The sequence below is a fragment of the Nicotiana tabacum genome, chromosome 15 (assembly GCF_000715075.1).
Source record: "Nicotiana tabacum cultivar K326 chromosome 15, ASM71507v2, whole genome shotgun sequence".
In the NCBI taxonomy this organism is placed as follows: Eukaryota; Viridiplantae; Streptophyta; class Magnoliopsida; order Solanales; family Solanaceae; genus Nicotiana; species Nicotiana tabacum.
In genome coordinates, this window is record NC_134094.1 from 84,522,907 (window position 1) to 84,542,333 (window position 19,427).

A 19,427-nucleotide genomic window follows, 5' to 3' on the forward strand; every position below is an offset into this window, starting at 1 on the left:
GACCTTTGGGACCTTATGAAACACCAACCTTTGACAAGAAGTACTACTTTTTAACTGTGGTGGATGATTATAGTAGATACACATAGATTTACTTGTTGCAGCTTAAGATTGAAGTTATAGTTAGTATTAAGTCTTTCCTTGCCATGGTTAAGACTCAGTTTGGGGTCATGGTGAAAGTGACCAGGACTGATAATGGCACAGAATTCTTCAATTTACAATGCAATTCATTGTTTCAAGATCTGGGATAGTTCATCAGAGTAGTTATGTGCATACACCCCAAAACAATGGGGCGGTAGAGAGGAATCAAGACACATTCTTAACATAGCCAGAGCATTGAGATTCCAATCTAGAATTCTAATTAAATACTGGGGTATTTGCATTCAATCTGCAGTATATTTGATGAACAGACTGAGTTCTGTTGTGATTCAAGGGAGAAGTCCCTATGAGCTTCTGTACAAGAAGAAGACTTCTTTAACACATCTGAGAATTATTGGATGTCTATGTTATTCAACAAATGTTGCCAAAGGAGACAAGTTTGGATAAAGGGCTAGAGCTGCAGTATTGATGGGATATTCAGAGACTCAGAAGGGCTACATACTACTGGACCTTCACACACACCAGTTTTGTAAATAGAGATGTCATATTCAAAGAAACTGAATTTCCTTTTTCCAAGTCATCCATGATAGCTCAGGCCAAACACCACGACATTCATGCTCCTTTGGAGCAGAACAACTTGTTTGATGACTATTTTGCAGGTGAGGAATAGCCTAATGGCAGTGCTGATCAAGAACCTGATATTGTAGAACATGAATATGTCATTGAAGAACATGTTGAATGGTAGAATATCAGTAGTGCAGAACAAGAACTCTCACCTACTAATGAATAACAGTTGCAGATACAGATCCATCCCTTGAAGAGTTGCAGGTCTAGGAGGGTGAAGTAATGACATATGATCAACCTACAATCATCAAGAAATCTGCCAGAACAAGCAAGCAACCCATTTGGATGAAGGATTATGTAGTCCAAAGTGGCAAAGCTGGCAACAAACATCCCATTTCCAATCACATGTTGTATGATAAGATTACACCAACATATCACAGGTATCTTGCCAAGTTCTCCACCTTAATTGAACCTCAGACTTTTAAGGAGGCAATCAAGGATGAAAGATAGGTAGAAGCTATAAAGCAAGAAATTAAAGCCTTAGAAGAAAACTAGACTTGGGAGGTGGTGACTATTCCTAAGGTTAAGAACATAGTTGGTTCAAAATGGGTATACAAAATCAAATACCAGGTCAATGGTGAGGTTGAAAGGTTTAAGGCAAGGTTAGTTGCAAAGGCTACAGTCAAAGAGAAGGATTGGATTATCATGACACCTTCTCTCCTGTGGTCAAAATGGTTATAGTGAGGACAATGATTGCAATAGCAGTCTCCAAGAGCTGGAACTTATATCAAATGGATATGTATAATGCCTTCTTGCAAGGTGTTATATGAAGATGCAGAAGGATTCAGGAGATAGGGGAGAAAAAAGTTTGCAGATTGCTTAAATCCTTATATGGGCTGAAACAAGCATATGGGCTGAAACAAGCATCTAGGCAATAGAATATTAAACTAACGGATGCATTAGTGGAAGCAAGCTTCATGCAAAGAAGCTATGACTATTCACTATTTACATTAAAAAGGGGACAAGATGTGGTGATTGTTCTAGTGTATGTGGATGATTTACTCAACACTGGAAGTAGTACTGAGCTGATATATAAAGCTAAAGGGGTGCTGCACCAAAAGTTCAAATTGAAAGACCTAGGAGAGCTTAGTTACTTTTTTGGCATAGAAGTTTTGAGGTCTAAGTCAAGTGTCATCTTAATTCAAAGAAATTATGTCCTAGGGTTAGTCTCTGATCTAGGCCTGAGTGGTGCTAGGGTGGGTAACACACCTTTGGAATCCAATCTAAAACTAACAACTATGGAATATGATAAGGCAATTGGGATCAAAGGTGATGAAATATTAGAAGACATCAACAAATACCAGAAGTTAATTAGTAGACTAATATATGTTACCATCACAAGACCTGATATCAATTATGCAGTCCTGACCCTCAGTCAGTTGATGCAAACACCAAATAAATCTCATTGGGAGGCTGCAACAAGGTTGGTCAGATATCTAAAAGGTACAGCAGGTCAAGGAATTTGGTTGTAGGCTACAGAAGCTAGTGAGTTGACCTGTTGGTGTGATTTAGATTGTGCATCATGCTCAAATACACGAAGGTTAGTGATAGGGTATGTCGTGAAGCTTGGTGATTCTTTGATCTCTTGGAAATCAAAGAAACAACAAACAGTATCTAGGAGTTCAGTAGAGGCAGAATACAGAAGCATGTCTTTAGCAATAACATAAATTACTTGGCTACTGAGATTATGCAAGGAGCTGGGAATTGCAGTTAGAGAACCTGTAGTTGTGCATACTGACAGCAAGGCTGCTATGCAAATAGCAGCCAATCCGATCTTTCATGAAAAGACAAAACATATAGACATTGATTGCCATTTTATTAGAGACAAAATTAAAGGTGGAATGATCAGCCTGTATATGTTCCTACAAGGGATCAACTAGCAGAACTTTTAACTAAGGGGTTAGGTCATGCAGCACATGTTCACCTATTAAGCAAGCTGGGAGTGTTGAACATTTTGCACCCTCCAGCTTGAGGGGGAGTATTACGAGATGCACTGTGGTAGTAGATGTGTGGCAAGTTGTGTACAACTGGTTGCCAAGCTGGATGCCAACAAGGATAATTTAATCTAGTTGTAATTAGTTAAGAGATATAGTTAGTTGGTTAATCAAGTTGTTACTTGGTTAGGACATTTTGTATATATGCGCGTGTCAGTAGCAATGAAATGGTGGGATTTCCATTTCTCCTTTTGCAATTACTCTCTCTTCTTTATCTTCTTCTCATAATGTTCTTGAGCATTGAAGCTCATAATTGCGACAAAATCTTAGCATTTTAGCAAAAGGTAAGTTCTAAGTGCCCGTTCACAGCTCAAATAGGTACTAAGTGGTTCTACTGAGCATGAGCAAGTAGCAAGTAGTCATGATGAACACGATTAGGTTCCAAAACCATGTTGAGCACGGTAATATTCAAGTGGTGTTCTGAGCACGGTAAGATTAAAAATGATTGTGGTAATCACAATTAAGTTCGAAGTGGGTTCAAAGTAGCTGATGAGCATGAGTAGGTTCAACTAGCCGTGCTGAGCACATGTAGGTAACAATTTAGGTTCATTTAACGGCAGTTCGGTTTATCTCTTCATATATTAATGAACTTAAGGGGCAGTTTAGCTTAAGTTAATAGCCGTTTAAGTGAATTCAGTGATAATTTGCGAATTTTGAAGCAGTTTTTACTACACTTTCAAATATTAAAGAATATAATAGTATTTTAGGTGCATTAAGCACAATTTGATTTGCTAAAAATCAATTGTTTACCGATACAGGAGTATCGACGGACTTATCTAGATCGCTATTCCGAGGGGCTTTTCTTTAGAGTCTCTCGGTACATTTGAACATTTTAATTTTCAATCTTTTTAAAAGCTTTTTGACAGATAGATCTGGATAAATAACGGTACTTTGACCGGTCAAAATTTAATTGGTAATAATGTTGAACTCTGTCGGTAACTTATTGAGGGACTCTCTCGCTACTTAAGGTATAATTATTTTTGAATTATATTTTTATGGTATCCATGGTCTCTGTCGTGTATCTAAAAAAATAAATGAAAAAAAAAATAAAATGTACCGACGGACTCAACGCTATTGCATTTATAATTATTTTGGATTTTGATTTTAAAATACTGATGGTCATTGTTGGTGTATTAACAAAAAACAAATAGAAAATACATTGTGTCAACTGGAGTCTTTCGCTAATACATAGTACACAATTATTTTTGTATTTTGTTTTACTTCACTGATAGACTTCTGTTGGCAATATAAATATATAATTTTTATATATAATTATCTTGCCTTTTATAAATAAATAACAACGAGGGAGACCATCGATAAGTACCCAGATAAGTGCTTACATAGGTATGTTAGGGATTGGTTAGCCTATTCATTAATAATTACACTAAGTTGCACAGTATTCATGATAATTACACTAATTAGAAGTATATTAGTGCTAATTAACTTATAAATTAATAATTGTACTAAGTAAAAGTAAACTAATGGTATAATTAAGTGATACAAGACGACGAGAGTACTAATTTGTTATAGCGGATTAAATTAAATTGATAGTGTAAAAAACATTTAGTGCGTTCAAATGTGTATAGTTTAAATTTTTATATTTATATCTTAACTTTTGTTGAACAGGCGGAGAAATTGACGATACGTGATCTAGTGCAAAAACAAATGGCTACTGAGAAAAAAGAAGAGAGGATCCATCAAGTGGAGATGGATAAGCTGGCGGCGCAGGAGCAGAACGCGGCCTCGAGACAAGCAGCTGCCACCGGAGGAACTACTGCTTATATTGCTAGCGGCGGTGGTGTGGCTCCGGGTCACACCACCGGGGCCTATGGGACCACTACCGCGGATACTGGGACAACAACGGGCGTGGTTGGGTCACAGTACCCACCGAGGACCACTACTGGAACCGGAAGTGCTACGGTTCAAGGTCCTAAAACTGGTGGACGTCATGGATCTACCACCGGTTCTGCCTTTTAATTAGGATGGGAGGTGCTTTTGGAGTAATTGAAATGAGTGAGTACTAGCTAAGAATAGTTAATAGTGTGTTTTTATTTTTCCTTGTTTTGGTAAATAAGTTGCAAAATTAGTTTGTTGTGATCATGTCATGTGTCTATATTATGTAATACAATACACGATAATAGTTAGGAATAGGAAGATTGTTCGTGCTTTGGATTATTTGTGATTGGGTGTCCGAGCACAACAACAATGAAATAAAAAAGTAAGAAGATAAGATTGTATTGAGCTTTGTATAGAATGTAGCGTTAGTTTGCTAGAAAATTCGTGTCATTTACAATGACAACTGAACTCATTATTTATAACTATGAAGGAAGTCCTAGGATCGTGCCCTTCTTTAATGTCCATTATGAGGGAAATTGATGAAGACGTAACGGTGAACATAAATGCCAAATACCCTATAATAGGTAATTGATCTTAATGCCACGGAATATTCCCTATTAAATGCTACCGGGCGAAGAACATTTATCACATTTTTATGAACGTTATTCTTTCCGGTGACAAACGAAACTGTTGCCTTAGATCTTTGGCCATCCCCCGTCTTGGGTTCCACGTGTCCCTTTTTTGAACAGCCACGTATCATAGCATATTTTAACCTATACAAATAGCCACCCTACTTTTCAGTGACATAACTTTGTGTTAACGGAAAGTTGGTAAAAATACTATTTTGGCGGGAATGACTATAATTCCCTTCTGAAGGCTTCTGACGGTTGATTAGACGCATGTCTCTCCGCATTTAATGCCTCGAACACGCATCATCCTATGATTCAGCACAACCTTTGTCGATTATCGAGGTAATCATGGCCATGAATTTAGCCGCCAAAACTTTTACTTATACGTATCAACCTTCTCCCTTATACTTCATAATTTTTCAAGCTTCCCTTATCTAACTTGCATCTTGCTCTTCATCTTTTCTCTAATTCTCTTCAAACAAAAAACCTTCTCTTTTTTCTATACAATGGCTTCTTCCTCAAAGTGTACCGGTTTTTCAAAGAGCAAGAACAAGGCCGAGGTCTCTGCTCCTCCTACAGTGGGATCCATCATCCCTAGAAGTCTTATTACCATAAAAGACTTCGAAGAGAAATTCCCCACTGCTAACTCTCGTACATGGGTCGTCAGTAGGTACCCTTCTTCCATACGTCCTTCTAGCATTCCTGCTGTGAAGGAAGACTGTCGCTGCCATGACTTGGATATTATTGCTCTTGATCTATCGGAGTGAGTCACTCTACCCAAGGAGGGTTTTACATATTTTTACACATATCCCTTTACTTTGGATGCGTTCTCTATGAACGGAGAGCATGACTCCGTGATTACGGATTTTTGCCTCCGGTACCAAGTGTGTTTGGCATAAGTAAGTTCTTCTGTGTGGAGGACAGTTACTTGCCTTTGGTGTTTTTGCCAGGAGAATGGAGAGGAGCTAACCTTAGCTCATATGATAAATATCTATTCTCCCAAAATCTTCCGTGGGGGAATGATAAACCTCTACAAACGTGGCCGCCATGCTTTGTTGTCTGGCATGAATGATGACAACGACCAAGGGTGTATGAAACGGTTCTTTGCAGCTGCCACCAATGACATCATTCCGGCAATAGCTCCATCCTTTCCGGCCACTTGGAACCGCACTTGTAAGCTCTTTGTTTAGTATTTCCTTTTACTAAATATTTTTCTATAGTCGTATTGATCCTCTATCCTTTTCCTGTTTCAGAAACTCGATGGATCCCACCGGTGGTTGAAGGTTTGGATCGGTGGGTACAAAAGATCCTGGATGTTACGACGCTCGAGACTCGCTTGTGGAAAGAACTGGCCCCTAAATACGGGTGGAAGGCCAAGAATCATGGTAATTCAAACTCACCTTGTTTTAATTTTTCATGTGAAGAACTTGATTGATCCTTTCTAACCTGTCTATGAAATTAAGTCTACCCGTGGGATCTGTTATTGTTCTCAAGAAGGATGTCTTGGTTGATCCTCATGATGTTGCGAGGCTGCTTCAGGAGGCACTTACTCAAACAGGTGTCTCCAGGCCTGCTTCCGGAATGTTTCTTTATGTAGTCCCCAGCCGGAAGACAAACAACCAAAGAGAAGATGCTCATCCGTAGCCGGGGAAAAGAATAAGAGGGCGAGGACCGATGCCCCCGAGTCATCTTCGGTAGTGATGGTGACTGGCCCTCCTTCTAGGCCGCTCATAGACACTGTGACGATCCACGATGATGAAGAAGCTAGTGATGAGGGAGCTTCTCTACATAGAAGACGACGATCCTCCTCATCTCAACAGGATGCTCGACCTATTGAAATAGTTACACCAACAGAAGACGATGCCTCGACACTTTGGGGAGAGTTTGATTTGGTAGATAATGTTAACTTCCGTTTTCGGGCCCCAATTGTTCTGCCCGCGACTGTAGGGCAGAGTACCGGGTCCTTGCCATCTTTGATTGGCGAGCATCCAACAACCATCACTATATTTGATGCAGCTGCTTCTCACTCTTCAACTCCATCAACTTCATCTCCACCTTCACCAACACCAGCAATTGCTACATCACTTCTATCTTCATCCACTCTTTCACCAACAGTTGCTACATCACCTCCATCGGCCGCATCTGAACATAAAGAAGGTGTTTCTCTTCCACAGCCCCCAGTTTATGGGAATTTGGGGCAAAATTATGCCACCCCTTCTGAAGATCCACAAAGGAGGAGGAATATTACTCTTTCGGTCTCTACCATATTATCTGAAGCCTTTAGCTTCAGAAAAAGACTCGAAAAAGATTCAAGCATTCTCGTGAGAGTGTTTGTTGAACAACGTCATGCACAACGCCGCAGGAGCAAAATGTCGCTCGCCTTTCAGAACTAAAAGCCAAAGCTACTGAGGCTATTGTATTAGAGTCTCGTTTGCGGCAAAGCGAGCAAGAAGTGGAATCCTTAGCCAATAAATTGGGCCGCTGAGGGTTAGATTTGACAAAGCCAGGTCCAAATGGGCTGAAGTCCATAATGTCGTTCTTGCTGCAACCGAACGCGACGCTGCCTCCGCTGAAAGAGTGATTAACTTAGAGGCAGCATTGAAATCTAAAATTGAAGAGCTTGCTGCTACGGGGGCGAAACACGCCCAGCTGGAAGAGAAGTACAGGAAATATGTCGAGCATAATAGGCTTTTTAGTTCAACTATTCGTGACCTTGATGTTAGCCTCAATTCTTCTAGGTCCATCCGGGAAAACCTTTCTACTGAGGTAACCCAACTCAAAGAAGAACTTAAGCGCTGAGTGGCTTCCCTCGTTGTTGAGAAAACTTATGATATGCATAACATGAGGAGAAAAACCTTGAAGAGGCCAAAACTGGTGTCATTGATTTTGATGCCGAAATTCCTAAGGCCCGTGAACTTGAGTTAGATGCTAAAAATGGACTCCCAATGAGGTCTGATGCACTTGGTCCTTCTGGTTTTGGTTCCGAGTTCTCGAAAACTGAAGAAGAATTGGAGGATGATGATGCTGAAGGCCAAACTGGTGAAAATGTTGAGCCATCGGTGGGTCCGTCTACTTCTCCCAGGGGCGCGGACACTTCTCTTCCTGGTTCCGGAGATACTGCAGTTTAGGTTTTCTTTTCTTTTTCCAATTCTTGTACCTGTTCCATTTTGACATATTTTTGTAAATAAAAACATCTCTTGCTCAAGTATTGTTTGAGTCTTCCTTTCGTTTGAATATTCATGCAAGTCTTTAATCTTTGCATTTTCTTCCTTTTTCTTAAGAATTTTGCGCAAGCTTTTCTGTTTTGCGTTTTATTATGTGAAGCCTTAGGTGTATTCTCCCCGAAAGAATTTTTGGCTATGGGCATCAGCCCTTTTTCGTGAGGGCTTTGATAAGTATTTGCGCAAGTTTACTTCTTGCGTCCTTTTGTATACGACTTCGGGTGTATCTTTCCCCAAAGGCATTTTTGATTCCAGACATAAATTCTTCCGGAACCAACCCTTTAACGTGAGGGTTTTTATAAGAGAGAGCCCTCTTATGTTTATGGTGCTCTTGAAGAGGACGTATCTTGTTTATTACGTCACTAGCATTTAAAGTACTTGTTCAACTTTCAAATGACAAAGTTAATTCATCGTTCAGACAAGAAACAAGATAAAAATAAAAGGATTTCATTTTATTCCTTCTATTTTCAAAAAGTACATAAGCATTTGCTATCTTGAAAACAAATTGCCATTACTTGTGGCTAACTTGTACAACTTGTTTCTATGGGGCTGGCCGCGCAGTCCCCAGTCCCGATGATGTAAATATATTTTTGGTTTTTCATTTCCCGGTCGGCGTTGTAGTCATTTTTGTTGTATCCTCATATCATTCCCCCATCCCCCCAGTGTTCGAATGCGAGGAGTGCGAATTGGAACACTGGAAGTCTTGTATCTTCGAAGATTTCACTAATGCATTGCTGGACAATCCTTAAATTTGGTAACACACTTTACTTCCCCTTAGGAATTTATGCTATCGAGCGAAGGACTATCTAACAACCCTCTAGTGGTTTGTGCTCGTGAGCGATCAGGTAAACTTTCCTCAATATCAAACTTAACTTCCCGTTGGGAATTTGCTATAGAGCAAAAGATTATCTAACCATCCCCGAGTAGATCTTTTCTTGTGTGCCTTGATATTAAAGGTCTTATTGTTGCTGTCTTTGTAGTATGCTTTCTGTTGTTGCCTCATTAAAAACCTTGCCAGAAAAAACCAATTGGGACAAAAACTGAACGAAGGAAAAAAGTGCAGCACATACTTTCTAATTGGATAATGTTCATCAGCAATAATATCTTTTGAGGTGTGGCACATTCCAATTACTGGGCAACTTTTCTCCATTTTGGTTTTCCAACTCGTATGAACCTTTCCCAGCAATAGCTGAAACCCGGTATGGGCCTTCCCATATTGGATATAGCTTCCTTGCGTTGAGCTCCCAGGTGTTTTGAGCTACTTTCCTTAGGACCAAGTCTCCTACTTTGAAATAACAGAGGTTGGCTCTTCGATTATAATACCGCTCCATTCTCTGCTTTTGAGCTACCATTCTTACATGCGCCAAGTCCCTGCGTTCATCGAGCAGTTCCAAGTTGACTAACATTGCTTCTTTGTTCGATTCTTCATCTGCCTGGAAATATCTCAAGGTGGATTCCCCTACTTCCACCGAGATTAAAGCATCTGCACCATACACGAGGGAAAAAGGGGTTCCCCCTATGCTTGACTTGTCCGTAGTTCGGTATGCCCATAGAAATCCGGGTAGTTCCTCGGGCTAGTTACCCTTAGTCGCTTACAACCTTTTCTTAAGGTTTTGAATAATCACTTTGTTCGTCGACTCCGCTTGACCGTTTGCGCTCGGATGATAAGGTGAAGATGTGATCCTCTTTATTTTTAAGTCTTGGAGGAACTTTGTAATTTTTGCGCCGATAAATTGTGGCCCATTGTCGCATGCTATCTCCTGTGGTATTCCGAACCTGCAAATTATATTTTCCTACAAGAAATCCACAACTTCGTGTTCTCCGATCTTCTGATAAGGGCCTGCTTCCACCCACTTAGAAAAATAGTCACTCAAAATTAAAAGAAATCTTACCTTTCCGTGAGCCGGTGGCAGTGGTCCGACAATGTCCATTCCCCATTTCATGAACGGCCACGGAGATAGAATCGAATGTAAGGGTTTTAACGGTTAATACACTAGTGGTGCGTAGCGTTGACACTTAACACATTTTCGTACGAAGTCTTTGGTGTCTTTTTCCATGCGGGGCCAATAATATCCTGCCCTTACCAACTTCAGCACTAAGGAATCTGCGCCCTAATGGTTGCCTCATATTCCTTCGAGAATCTCTCCCATGACATATTTTTCTTCAGATTCCCCTAAGCATCGGGCCAACGGGCCTTGAAAAGAATTTATATACAATTGGCCTCTCTTGAAGCTATATCACGCTGCTTTGGTGCACAACGATCATGATAGTTTAGGGTCTTTAGGTAGCCTCCCGTGTTTGAGATAATCGATGATTTCATTCCTCTAGTCCTAGAACAGATTAGTTGAATTTACCTCACAGTAACTATCTCTATCCAGGACTGAGTTCATCAGTTGTACTACCGTCCTGGACTCTGATCCCTTTATTTTCGTCGATGATCCTAGGTTTGCCTATACGTCTACTTCTGCATTATCTTCCCTTGGGATATGAGTAATTGACCACTCCCGGAATCGCGCCAACAGAGCCTGAACCTTTACCACGTATTGTTGCATGCGCTCCTCTTTGGTCTCAAAGATCCCGTAGACCTTATTTACCACAAGCTGTGAGTCGCATTTGATTTCGATGACCTCATAGTCAAGTCCCCCGGCCAATTCGAGACCTGCAATCAAATCTTCATACTCTGCTTCATTGTTAGTTAAATGGACCATCCTAATGGCTTGCCTTAGGGTTTCCCTTGAAGGCGTGATTACGATTATACCGAGCCCGTACCCTTTTACGTTAAAAGCTCTGTCCGTAAATAAGGTCCAAACCCCTGATGTCAATTCCGACACCATTACTGCCTCCTTGGTTGCCGGGGGAAATAATCTCGGACTGAAATCGACCACGAAGTCAGCCAAGACTTTCGACTTAATTGCAGTCCTTGGTTTATATTCTATGTCGAATTTACTCATTTTGAAGGCCTATTTGGCCAATCTACCGAGAGCTCGGGTTTATGTAGGATGTTCCACAAAGGGAAAGTAGTCACCACGGCTATCGGGTGGCATTAGAAGTAGGGCCTCAGCTTCCGAGCGGTGACTACGAGAGTTAAGGCCAGTTTCTCCAAATGTGGGTAACGAGTTTCTGCTCCCATTAAAATTTTACTAACATAATAAATGGGAGATTGCGTACCTTCATTCTCTTGGACAAAAATCGTACTTACCGCAACTTCTGAGATCGCAAGATAAACCAGTAACGTTTCACCTTCTTTTGGTTTTGAAAGTAATGGAGCGCTTCACAAGTATTTATTTAAATCCCTCAAAGCCTGCTGACACTCCGGGCCCCATTTGAAATTATTTTTCTTTTTGAGAAGTGCGAAGAAACGATGACACTTTTCTGATGACCGGGAAATGAACCTGCTCAAAGTTGCCAATCTCCCGGTAAGACTTTGGACTTCCATCATGTTTGATAGTTAGTCCGGGATGTCTTCTATGGCTTTGGTCTTATTGGGATTTACCTCAATTCCCCTTTGTGATACCAGAAATCCCAGAAACTTACTAGAGCTGACCTCGAACGCACATTTCTCGGGATTAAGCTTCATATTATGCTTCCTTAGGATGTCGAAAGTTTCTTGCAGATGTTTAAGATGATCACCTGCATTTAAATACTTAACGAGCATATCGTGTATATAAACTTCCATAGTTTTTCCTATTTGATTTTAACACATCTTGTTCACCAGCCATTGATAAGTGGCTCCGGCTTTTTTCAACTCGAAGGGCATCACATTGTAGCAATATATACCGAAATTCGTTATAAACGAAGTTTTTTGCTGATCCTACGGGTTCATCTTAATTTGGTTGTACCCGGAATAAGTATCAAGGAAACTCATTAACTCGTGCCCGGCTGTGGCATCAATTATTTGATCGATGTTTAGCAGTGGGAACGAGTCTTTCGGGCACGCATTGTTAACATCTTTATAATCTACACACATGCGAAACTTATTGTTCTTATTAGGAACTACTACTACATTGGCTAGCTAGTATGGATATATTACCTCTCGGACCGAACCGATATTAAGTAAGAGGGTTACCTCTTCTTTGACGAATTTATTCTTGGCTTCAGCAATCGGGCATTTATTTTGTCTTACCGGAGGTATGTTGGAATCCATGCTTAACTTGTGTACGGATACCTCTGTCGGGATGCCTGTCATATCCTGATGCAACCATGCAAAATAATCGGCGTTAGATTTAAGGAATTTAATAAAGTCGGAACTCAGTTCTGGGTGTAGTCATGTCCCCAAGTGGAATTTCCTTTCTAGGAATTCTTTGAACAATGCCACTTTCTCCAGCTCTTCCGCTGTGGACTTCGGTGCATCGGTCTCTTCTGGAACTTGGAAATATCTCGGCACCTGATAATATTCTGATGCCTCTTTCCCGCGCTAACTTCATCTAGTTCGGGAGTAGGTGTTTGTCCCTGTAATTGCTATGCCACGTGTTCTTTTCCTTTGCTACTGGAGACCGAAATTGCATTTATCTCCCTTGCCACCGGTTGATCACCCCTTATCTGGTTAATTCCTTCGGGCGTTGGAAACTTCAGCAACTAATGATACGTTGATGGTACAACTTTCATCTCGTGCAACCATGGACTTCCCAAAATGATGTTGTATCCCATATCACCATCTACTACTTCGAAAAGAGATGTTTTCATTACCCCTTCAGTGTTCGTGAGTAATAAAATTTCTCCCCGGGTTGTCACACTAGCGAGGTTGAATCCGGCAAGGAGCTTTGTGGCCAGAATAATGCTTCTGGTGAGTTTAGCTTGCTCCAATGCTCTCCATTGTATGATATTAGATGAACTTTCTGGATCCACTAGAACACGTTTAATCTTAAATCTACCACATTTAAAGAAATTACCAGTGCGTCGTTGTGTGGTAGAAGCATTCCGTCTGCGTCCTACTCCGTAAAAGTGATATCGCCTTCCCGAAGCCTTTTGCTATGCGTTATTGGTACTTTCATCTTCTTTGCTGCTTCAAAGGTGACCCTGTTAATCTCGGTCCCTCCGAAGATCATGTTGATTTTTTGACATGGGGGATCTTCTCCTGCTTTCAAGGGTTCTGCATTGTCCCGGTTACGACCATAATATTTCTTAGCTCGGTCACTCAAGAATTCTCTTAGGTGACCATTCTTCAATAATGTTGCCACTTCTTTATGAAGGTGTTGACAGTCCCCTGTCCAGTGGCCATTCGTCCCATGCTATTCACACCACAAGTTGATATCCCTCTACTAGAATCAGATCTCATCGGTTTCGGGAATTGTGTTTCTTTGATGTTTCTCATGGCCGATACCAACTCTATTATACTTACGTTGAAGTTGTATCCCGATAACTTGGGGGTAAGAAGTATCCCGCGATCCTTACACTTCTTTATCCTACAGTGATCGATTGTTCCGACCGCGATCAGTCCTTCTGTCAACGGCGGACCTGTCCTCTATCTGGAAACCTCTACTCTGGCCTCTGGTCTGTTCGTAGGGTAAATATCGGCCCCTCGAAGTCCGTCTGTCTGCGTCATAATCATCCTTTGATTTTTCTTTGTTCTTTTCTCATCCTTTGGTCGACGATGGAAAACCAACTTGATCATCTTCGAACCTTAATTTTGATTCATACCGGTTATGGACATCCGCCCAGGTCATTTCTTGAAACTCGAGTAGGCTTTCCTTCAATTTTCAGGAAGCGTCTGAACTCCTCAGATTCAATCCTTTGGTGAATGATTCAGGTGTCCATTCATCTGGGACAATCGGGAGCAACATTCTCTCCTTCTAGAATCGGGTAATGAACTCTCGTAGCAGCTCAGACTCTCCTTGATCAATTCTGAATATGTCAGCCTTTCGAGCATGTACTTTCCTATCCCCGGTATGAGCCTTGATGAAAGAATCCGTGAGTATTTCAAAGGGGTCTATGGAATGCTCGGGTAACAGCGAAAACCACGTCAAGGCTCCCCTCGTGAGGGTATCTCCAAATTTTGTTAGCAACACAGATTCAATTTCGTGAGAAGCTAAATCATTTCCCTTTACCACCGTTGTGTAAGTGGTAATATGCTCCTAGGGGTCTGAAGTTCCGTCATACTTTGGCACTTCAAATATTTTGAACCGCTTCGGGATTAACTCTGGTGCCGCACTTGGCTTGTATGGAAATTGAGTATACTTTTTCGAGTCTGGACCTTTCAGCATTGGTGGTGCGCCCGGGATCTGGTCCATGCGGGCGTTCACTTCCCTCATAAACCGTAAAAGTTTATTCCTTAAAGGTTCATTCTCGTTGTTGAGTCCGGATACATTCCCGCTGCCCCATCGGATCCAATTTCACCCCTGAGAGTGTCTTTATCGACCCCCTACGTCGTTTGATTCGCGGGAACCCCGGGAGGAACCGGATCTTGTCTGTTTGCATTATTTGAAGCTCCTGACAGCGCCTACTTTAACTCCGTCATAACATTATATTGTCGCGTGAGGTGGCCTACAATGATTGCATGTTGCTCTTGCAAGACCCTTACCGCGTCAACGATCTGTTCAACATCAACATCATCGGAAGTTGTCTCCCGAACATGTCGAGGATATTGCATGTCATGCACCAGTGTAGCGCCATTCCTCTCATTATGGGTGTCACTGATTGAGTCCTCGAAATGAGATTGATCCCCTCGAATCTCGGGGTAGTGCATGTCGTAACAGTGTTATCTGCCATTTCTTATGATTTTTTCTAAGACAAAATAATAAAAACACGTTAGTAAAAAAGGTAAGGATTAATTTAATTACACGGCTGTCTAGGCCCCACTGTGGGCACCAAACTGTTTACCCGTAAAATAGTACAGTTAAATTTATATGTGATTTCTAGACGAATGAATTAATTTGATCCTGATATAATAAAATAATCGAAGAATTATGCAATACTTAGCCTTGGGATATAGACGAAACGGAAGAAGCAACAATTTCGAGAATAGGATTTCCGGGCACAACAATGAAATCAAAAAGTAAGAAGATAAGATTGTATTGAGCTTTGTATAGAATGTAGCATTAGTTTGATAGAAAATTCGTGTCCTTTACAATGACAACTGAGCTCACTATTTATAGCTATGAAGGAAGTCCTAGGATCGTGCCCTTTTTTAATGTCAATTATGAGGGACAGTGATGAAGATGTAACGGTGAACATAAATACCAAATTCTCTATAACGGGTAATTGCTCTTAATGCCATGGAATATTCTCTATTAAATGCTACCGGGCGAAGAGCATTTATCACATCTTTATGAACGTTATTATTTTCAGTGACAAATAAAACAGTTGTCTTCGATCTTTGGCCATCCCCGTCTTGGGTTTCACGTGTCCCTTTTTTGGATGGACACGTGTCATAGCATATTTTACCTTATATATTTAGGAAACAATTTTACATGTGGCAGGGCATTTTTCCATTGTCTAGTTAACTATGAATAAGAGAAAAATGGAGGGGAAAAGGTTTTTCTTATATTGAAAAAGGAAATGCCAGATAGTTTTGTTTTTTGTTTAACGCTAACATATAAGCAATGAACTTGGGAAAATCTTTCAAGTAACTTCTAACACAAGTTCCACTGATAACATAATTATACTTACATCAATAGAAGGTGTCTCAAAATGGAAGACTAAAAAACAGTAGTGGTCAAATTATCATCGGATAGTGGGACTGTGCAAAATTGATGACAGTAAATATGATCATATTTCTGTTAGTTTTTTTGTCCTTATTTTTTTTTTTATCATATTTGAGTTTTACGTTTCTTTTAAAGAAAAGTCTAAGGTATTACCATTATTACTTTTACTTTTCTTGAAAGGAAAATATAGTTCTCTTATTTGATAGATCATTTTTTTGGAGAAAACGTTTGTGACCTCTATAATTTTTTCATATAAGATCAATTGACCAATTCATATAAAATATATTTTACATCTTTTAGTATAATACGTTTTGTTGTCAGATTTATCGTCACAGAGGTTTGTATTTTTAGCTTCCACATGACGCCTTATTAATTTCGATCACAATAAGTTGTATCAGAGTCAATGGTTCAACGATGTTGGAGACAAGTTCAAGGTGGATTCAGATCAAGCAATAACCAATTTGACGATAAAAAATATTTGTATCCAAAAACAAAGTCTGAGTAGTATATGTGGAGACACTATCAACCATATATTTTCAACATACCCTGTTGCTGCATCTTTAAAACAAAAATCATTTTTAACCTATGTTTATGGGAATTAACTTTCAACTCATGCTTACTTTTAACGCATGGGCATCACTTTTAACCATATTCATGATTTTTAACGCAAGGCTCCTATACTTTTGTCACGACCCCATTTCACCCTCTGTAGGATATCGTGATGGCACCTAGTCTCTAAGACTAGGTAAGCCTAATAAATTTGCGGAAATACATAATATAAAACTGAAGCCCAATTCTCAACACATGAAATAATTATAAAACTGTCATTCAATAATTACAACTCCCAAAACCCGGTAGAAACAAGTCACAAGCTTCTAAGAGCAAATACTATGGGTCTCTATACATCAGAGTCTAAGAAAAATAAGGAAAACAACATATTAAGGATAGAGGGGGACTCCGAGGTCTGCGGACGCTGGCAAATATACCTTGAAGTCTCCACGTGCGGTCCAACTCACTAGTTTCTAGTCTGGTGGGAAGAACCTGGATCTGCACAAAACGATGTGAAACAGTGTAGTATGAGTACACCACAACGGTATCCAGTAACTGCCAAGCCTAACCTCGGTAGAGTAGTGACGAGGTCAGATCAGGGTTCTACTGGTTTAAAAAAAAAAGTAAGGCAGAAGATATAATAATATTTTGAAATGACTGAGAATTTAAACCATAAGAAGTTTCAGAAAATATCAGCACAGTAAATAGAGGTAAACAACAGGGGCACTCCTGAGGTACCGTATCGTAATCCCAAATATAAATATGCACGACAGGGAAAACTCACGAGGTACCGCCGCATAGTCCCAAAGTAAATATGCAAGACAAGAGGATCTCCCGAGTAAACGCCTCGTAGTCCAAAAGTAAATATGCAGTACAAGGGGATCTCCCGAGTAAACGCCTCGTAGTCCCAAAGTAAATATGCAGTACATGAGGGATCTCCCGAGTAAACGTCTCGTAGTCCCAAAGTAAATATGCAATGCAACGGATCTCCCGAGGAACCGCCTCGTAGTCCCAAAGTAAATATGCAACAGATAACCAAAGGAACAATGAATTTATGGCAAGAAAACTTACAAGTAAAGTTTTTAATTTAAATTAAGGGAAGCAGGTAATTCAACTAAGCATGTTGCGCAAAAATTGCAAGTAAGGGTTAAGGCAAGTAGACATGCGGTACTAGGCTAAACATGATCACTACATATGCTAAGGTAACTCAATTAAGGAATTTAAAAGAAAATAACTCAACAAGAACCGAAATTTCCATAATTAACCCGTGTAAGCACTCGTCACCTCGCGTACACGGCGCTCACATATCATAAAGTGCTACACCAGTACCAAATCCTAAGGGGATTTCCCCCACTCAAAGTTAATAAGTCACTTACCTCAAATCTCGCTCAATCAATCGGTAAGAATGCCTTTCCCTCGATTTTCCGAATCTGAATAGCCCAAATCTAGCCAGAAGTAATTACATATCATGCATAAAGCTACAAGAAACTAATTTAAATCATAAATCTACGACTTTAGTAAAGAATCGAAATATCACCCCAAAAAGTCGACCCGGGCCCACGTCTCGGAATTCGGTGAAGTCACAAAATACAAACACCCATCTGATAGCGAGTTCACCCATACCAAAATTACCAAAATCCGACACCAAGTCCTCACTCAAAACCTCAAATCAAACTCTTCAAACCTCTAGCCTCAAACTCCCAAAATTCACCTTAAATACACCCTAACTAGGTGGAAAAATTAATGGGGAAACAAAATTATTGAATAAAAATGTTCACAAGTGGATTACCTCAAGAAATCCCTCAAAAGTGATCTCAAAAATCGCCCTAGACCGAGTTCAAAATGTCCAAAATGAAGAATGAAATTAACCCTCGGAATTGCCCTTTTTCTGCCCAGCAAAATCGCTTTTGCGAGTCCACAACCGCATTTGCGACTCCGCACCTGCGAAATTTCCATCGCAGGTTCGGTTCTAATTTAGTCCAGGAACGTACGCTTCTGCGGACACAAACGCGCATCTGCGCTTCCGCTTCTGCGACCAACATGCCTCCCAGGCCTTTCCGCTTCTGCGTTCATTCCTCCGCAGAAACGACTTCGCTCCTGCAGTATTCACGTCGCATCTGCGACCACTTGACAAGTCCCCCAGCCCCACATCTACTCCCAATTGCTCACTTCTGTGGGCTCGCACATGTGGTCAATCTTGCACAGGCGCGATTACACCAGAACGGGTGCCTTCAGCCATTCTCACAAGTCCAAATTTGATCTGTTAACCATCCGGAATTCACCCGAGGACCCTGGGACCTCAACCAAACTTACCAATAAGTCCCAAAATATCATACGGACTTAGTCGAGCCTTTAAATCACATCAAACAACGCTAATAATACGAATTGCACATCGATTCAAGCCTAATGAACTTTAAAACTTCAAACTTCTACATCCGACGCTGAAACCTATCAAATGGAGTCCGATTGACCTCAAATTTTGTACACAAGTCATAATTGACATTACAGACCTATTCTAACTTCCGAAATAGGAATCCGACCCCGATATCAAAATGTCCACTCCCTGTCAAACTTCTCAAAAATCATCCCATTTTCTAACTTTCGCCAATTGACGCTAAAATGACCTACGGACCTCCAATTCGACATCCGAACATGCTCCTAACACCAAAATCACACTATGGAGCTATTGGAACGGTCAAAACTCTATTCCGGAGTTGTCTTCATACAATTCAACCTACGGTCAATTCTTACAACTTAAAGTCCCCCTTTTAAGGATTGTGTGCTCCATTTCTCTTCGAAATCAAAGCAAATCCTCCCGACAAGTCACAAAACCCAAAA